The sequence below is a fragment of the Eptesicus fuscus genome, chromosome 3 (genome assembly GCF_027574615.1).
Source record: "Eptesicus fuscus isolate TK198812 chromosome 3, DD_ASM_mEF_20220401, whole genome shotgun sequence".
Taxonomy (NCBI): Eukaryota; Metazoa; Chordata; class Mammalia; order Chiroptera; family Vespertilionidae; genus Eptesicus; species Eptesicus fuscus.
In genome coordinates, this window is record NC_072475.1 from 103,216,282 (window position 1) to 103,222,652 (window position 6,371).

The 6,371-nt window shown below is 43.2% G+C and overlaps 1 non-coding gene across 1 annotated transcript; it reads left to right on the plus strand.

The window, feature by feature from the left end:
- Nucleotides 1-972: 972 nt before the first annotated feature.
- On the plus strand, nucleotides 973-1,079 carry LOC129148646 (U6 spliceosomal RNA). The gene has a single exon (XR_008555644.1). It is a non-coding gene; the product is annotated as a U6 spliceosomal RNA (small nuclear RNA).
- The last annotated feature ends 5,292 nt before the right edge of the window (nucleotides 1,080-6,371 follow it).

Consider the following 6,371-nt stretch of genomic DNA (forward strand, 5'->3'; position numbering starts at 1 on the left):
GGTTAGGATCCAGTTAGATTGCGAGAGGGATGTCCAACTGCCGGTTTAAGCCTGATCTCACCCTGCAGGGTCGGGCCTAAACTGGCAGTCAGACATCCCCTGAAGGGTCCCAGATTGAAGAGGGTGCAGGCTGGGCAGAGGGGACACCCTCTGAATTTCATGCACCGGACCTCTAGTCTATACTAATAAAAGGATAATATGCTAATTAGACCAGGAGACCTTCTGGGATACCGTCCATATGTCCTTCTGGACAAAGCCATGGTGGCGGAGCCAAGGCAGAGGTGGTTAGGGGCAATCAGGCTGCCGGGGGGGGAGGGGCAGTTGGGGGTGAGCAGGCTTGCTGGAAGGGCAGTTAGGGGCAATCAGGCCAGCAGGGAGGAATAGTTGGGGGCAAGCAGGCTGGCAGGGGGGGCATTTGGGAGTGATCAGGCTGGTGGGGAGGCAGTTGGGGGTGAGGGGGTGATCAGGCTGGCAAAGGGGGCAGTAGGGGGCGAGAAATTCGGCGGGGGGACAGTTGGTGGATAGCAAGCCAGCTGGAAGAGTGGTTAGGGGCAATTAGGCAGGCAGGCAGGTGAGTGGTTAGGAGCCAGCAGTCCAGGATTGAGAGAGGGATGTCCAACTGATGGTTTAGGCCTGATCCTTGTGGGCTGAGGGACACACCCCCCCATGCATGAATTTCATGCACCAGGCCACTAGTATACATATAATGGAATATAATACAGTCATACAAAGAAATAAAGTTCTGATACATGGTACAACATGGATAAACCTTGAAGACATTATGCTAAGTGAAATAAACCAGATACCAAAAACAATATTGTGTAATTCCATTGATATGAAATTTCTAGAATAGACAAATTCATACAGACAGAAAGTGGATTTGATATAACTAGAAACTGGGGGAGGGGAGAATGAAAAATTACTGCATAATGGTTACATATTTTCTGTTTGGGGTGATGAAAAAGTTTTGGAGTGCTAACTTTGGCAGCACATATACTAAAATTGGAACGATACAGAGAAGATTAGCATGGCCCCTGCACAAGGATGACATGCAAATACATGAAACGTTCCAAAAACAAACAAACAAACAAAAGTTTTGGAAATTGATAATAGTGAGGGTAGTACATAATTTTGAATGTAATTATTGCCACTAATTATACAAATAGTGAAATGGAAAATGTTATGTTATGTTATATGTTTTACAACAATAAAAATTCCCAATGCAAGGAGCAGCTGCACCGCGATTGCATAAGGAGCAACTGCCCCGTGAGCAGCTGCTGCCCGAGACAACCCGAGGAGCAGCTGATGCCCACAACTGTGTGAAGAACAGCTGCCCCATGACCATGCAAGTAGCAGGTCCCACCTGCAACCGTGTGAGGAGCAGCCACCCCACAACTACACTAGGAGTGGCTGGCCCGCGACTGCCTGAGGAATAGCTGCCTCCTGCGAGTGCACGACCCGCCACCAAGCGCACAACTACAGACATGGATCCCATGCCACTTGAAACCTAGATTCTTCAGTGAGAGCAAAAATGGGGAGACAGAAGAACAACTCTCAAAGGAAAGAAAAGGAGGAATCACCAGAAAAGGAACTAAATGAAACAGAGGCATGCAATATGTCACAAAAAGAATTAAGAATAAGGGTCATACAGTTCATAAACCAGATGGATAAGAAAATAAAAAACCTATGTAAGAATCAGTAAGAAATAAAGAGTGATATAACAACAATAAAAAAAACAATATGAAAGCTTTCTACAGTAGACTAGGAGAAGTGGACCAAATTAGCAAATTAAAAGATAGGGAAGCAAAACACACCCAATCTAAACTGCAATTGGAGAAAAAAATCAAAAGACAGGAGGAGAGCCTAAGGGAGCTTTGGGACAACATGAAATGAAGCAACATAAATATAATAGGGGTGCCAGAATGACAAGAAGAGGAGCAAAGGTTAGAAAACCTATTTGAAGAAATAATGTCAGAATATTTCTCTGATTTGGAGAAGAAAAAAGGCATACAAGTACAGAGAGTCCCAAACAAGATGAACCCAAAAAGACCCACACCAAGACACCTCGTAATTACAATGGCAAACATTAACGACAAAGAGAGAATCTTAAAGGCTGCAAGAGAGAGACAGAAAATTACCTACAAAGGATCTCCCACTAGATTGTCAAATGATTTCTCAACAGAAACACATCAGGCCAGGAAGGAATTATACAAATAGATGCAAAGCAAGGTACTGAATCCAAGAATACTCTATCGAGCAAGGCTATCATTCAAAATCAAAGGGGAAATCAGGAGCTTCACAGAAAAAAAAAAAAGACTAAAGGAGTTTATCACTACCAAGCCAGCAATGCAAGAGATACTAAAGGGACTATTGTAAAAATAAGGGGGAGGGGGGAAGTGAAGAAGGAACACAGGCACAAAAAATAAAAATGGCTACAAACAAGTACCTATCCTACCTAATAAAATGGTAATATGTAAATTACCATCACTCTGCTACGCCCAAGATTGGGCCAGAGGGAGGCACAGGGGGCGGGACTCGGGGTGGCTGGAGTAGCCGATTGGGCTGGCAGGACGCTGAGCTCGCGTCGCCAGTGGTGGCGTGAGCTCAGCGTCTGCACCATGGCTGTGCTGCGGAACAGAAGGGGCATCTAGGACAACGAGCCCACGTCCCGCCGCGGACCATAAAAAGCGGGGGAGCTGGGTGCCTTTCTGCTCCGGCACCAGGCCTTACAGAAGCCTCCGCCGCGCTGGAGGCTTCTGAAAGGCCTGGTGCACCAGTGGACAGGCACCCAGCTCTCCTGCGATCAAAAGCGAAAGCATGGGAGCTGGGTGCCTGTACGCTCCGGCACCAGCAGACTGGCACCCAGCTCCACCGCGATCGAAAGCGAAAGCGTGTAGGGGACCATACACATGCATGATTTAATCATGCACTGGGCCTCTAGTCTATATATATAAAGAGGTAATATGCAAATTAGCTGGGACGCTGTAATAGTCATGACCAGCTCAGGAGGAGGCTGCGTGCACAGATGTGTGGGAAGGGACTACGTGCGTGGTGAGGCAAGCCATGGATGGTGCAGGCCCAGAGCGAACACACACACAGGGGGGCCTGCCCCAATTGCTGCAGTGAGGCTGGAGCAGGCCCGGAGCAGACATACGGCAGCACGCCAGCAGTCCCACCTCTGTGCGTGAGCTGCAAAGGAAACACCTTTTCTGACTGCTCATTGGCTAAGCTCCCTGTACACCACTCACAGTGCTCTTGGTAACTTGGGTAATAAGAATCCAATAAGGTGATCTAGGGTTTTCCCACCTCACTCCTGGAGAAAAAAAACAAAGGTCTGCTGCTGGAGGGGCTAAGAAATGTCATATCCTGCTCTAGCTGGTTTGTTTCAGTGGCTAGAGCCTCAGCCTGTGGACTGCAGGATTCAGGTTCGATTCTGATGGAGGGCATGTACCTAGATTGCAGGCTCCTCCTTGGTTGGGGACCAGGTCAGGGCTCATGCAGGAGGCAACCAATCGAAGTGTTCCTCTCACATTGATGTTTCTCTCTGTCTTTCCCTCTCTTCCACACTCACTAAAAATCAATGGAAAAATATCCTCAGGTGAGGATAAAATAAAGAAAGAAAGAAATGTCATATCCTATAAAAGAGACCTCTTGAAAATGCCTAAAGAAAGTCATTTTTTCATGGTGAAGGGACTGGAGTCCGTGTTGATGAAAACACCTTGGCGGCTGTGGCAGCCGGCAGTGGCAGCAGCAGTGGGGTGATGGGGGTGGTGCCTTCCCCTGATAGCCCAGTTGCCTCCCACAGAGGGAGGCCAGACTGCGGCTTAGGCCCACTCCCCACATTGGTAAGACATTCCCTGAGGGCTCCCAGACTGTGAGAGGGGGCAGGCTGGGCTGAAGGACCCCCCCGCCCCCGCCAGTACACAAATTTCATACAACAGGCCTCTAGTCAATAATAACTTTAAATGTAAATAGCCTAAATGCTCCAATCAAGACATCGAGTGGCTGAATAGATAAGAAAACATGTCCCATATATATACTGTCTACAAGAGACCCACTCAGAACAAGAACTCACCCAGGCTGAAAGTGAAGGGATGGAAAAGTATCTTTTAGGCAAATGAAAAAGAAAAAAAAAAAAAAAGCTGGTATAGCAATACTTATATCTGACAAAATATACCTCAGAGTGAAGGCCATAATAGGATACAAGGAAGGCCATTTCATAATACTAAAGGGATCAATGCAACAAGAGGATATAACTCTGGTAAACATATATACACCCAATGCAGGAGCATCCAAATACATTAAAAAAAAAAAAAAAAAAAAAAACTTCTGGAAGAAATCAATGGAGAAGGTAAAAACAGAGTAGGGGACTTTAATACCCCATTGACATCACTGGATAAATACTCTAGACAAAAAATCAGCAAAAAACAGCAATCCTAAAAGACTCACTAGATCAGATGGACTTATTTGACATTTTCAGAACATTTCACCCCAAAGCCACAGAATATACATTCTTCTCAAGTACACATGGAACATTTTCAAAGATAGACCACATATTGGGTCACAGGCAAAGTCCCTCCAAATTCAAGAAGATTGAAATCATATCAAGCATCTTCTCGGACCATGATGACATTTTCTTTTCTCTAGTTTATTTTACTGTAAGACTACAGAGAGAAGATTGCCTTTTCCCCAAAACTCATGCCCCTCCAACCAAAAGTAACACCCTACGCACCCAAATTTAGGATATCTGCAAGCAAATTTCTTCCCAGGAAGAGGCACCTGCCTCTATTGTGTATCATGGGGATGAGGCTGGAGAGAATTAGATGGACTCAATTCCCCTAATCATCTCCCTTCCACTTGCCCCAGGCTGAAAAACTGCCATTAGTCATTCATTTCTTTGAATTCTGGAAACTTTGGATTAATAGAGAAACAAATATAAATTATCTCTAAATACAGAGTATTACAAAAAAAAATGTGTACACACTTTGAATAATTATTAATTCCAATGGGTTAAATTTAAAAAGAAAGGCACATCAATTGAGCTATCATCTATTAAAGTATGTACACACTTTTTTGAGACATCTGTATATGAAAAAATGCCAAACTGTACACATAATAAGCTTAAGGCAAATAAAAAATGTACTGATAGCAATTTTTTTTTTTTTTTTGCTAATGCAATCGACAAAAACAAAATTTAGCACACTTTTTGGTGACTATTTGGACAACTAAGCAGCCTCATAACATTGTTGGTGGTGGGTACAATCCTGGTTGAGGGGAATTAGGAATGGTTTCAAACATACAAATGTAATCACTCTTTGATTCCAACAATCCAAATTTTGGGGACTTATAGTAAAAATTGCACATATGAACTAAAAGTACATAAAATTATACATTAAAAAAACTCTAAATATCAAAAATTCAAAACAACTCAAGTTCTATCAGTAATGAGCTAGTTAAATTAACTATAGTATATTTACACAGTGGAATATTATACAGCAGTATAAAAGAATAGAGCAGCTCTTTATATAATAGTATGAAACTATCTCTAGAATGTATCTTTAAATAGATAAATGAAGACATAGAGCAATGCATATGTTAATACATTTGACCCTTGAACAACACAGGGGTTAGAAATGCTGATCCCACCACAGAAAATCTAAGTATAACTTTTGACTCCCCCAAAACTTAACTACTAATAGCCTACCATTGACCGGAAACTTTACTCATAACATAAACATTTAACTAACACATATTTTGTATGTTATATGTATTATTTGTGTGTACACACTTTAACAGATGATATCTCAATTGATGTGCCTTTCTTTTCAAATTTAACCCATTTGAAATTAATAATTATTTGTTGGGGAGCACAAGAGACTTGGTTGGAAAGTTGTAAGGAGGACTTTCTGATAAAAGGGAAGTGTGTGGAAGGCCGCCTGCCTTGTTTATTGGAATTCCGACTTCGGGGAGACTTAGGGGAGTGTCGAAGGCGGTGCCCCTAATTATTCCTTGCCCTTTCCAAACAAGTCTGTGTATGTGCAGACCCCCGGTGTTTACTGGAATCCTTATGCTAAATCCCTGGATGCCCTTGCCTAGAGTACAATGTAAACACATGTGTCCTCCCAAGATTACTCACCCTACTGATTGTATCTAAAGATAAAAATTCCAATAAAGGCCTAAGGAGGCAGGCAATAGAGGCTGCTCTGGCCACTAGAGCCCTCTCTTTCACAATCGAACTGTGTCTGAGTAATCTGTTCATCCGTTGTTCAGGGGCTGCTGGTCAGACCCAGCAATTATTCAAAGTGTGTATATACTTTTTTGGAATACCCTGTATTTAGAGATCATTTATATTTGTTTCTCTATTAATCCAA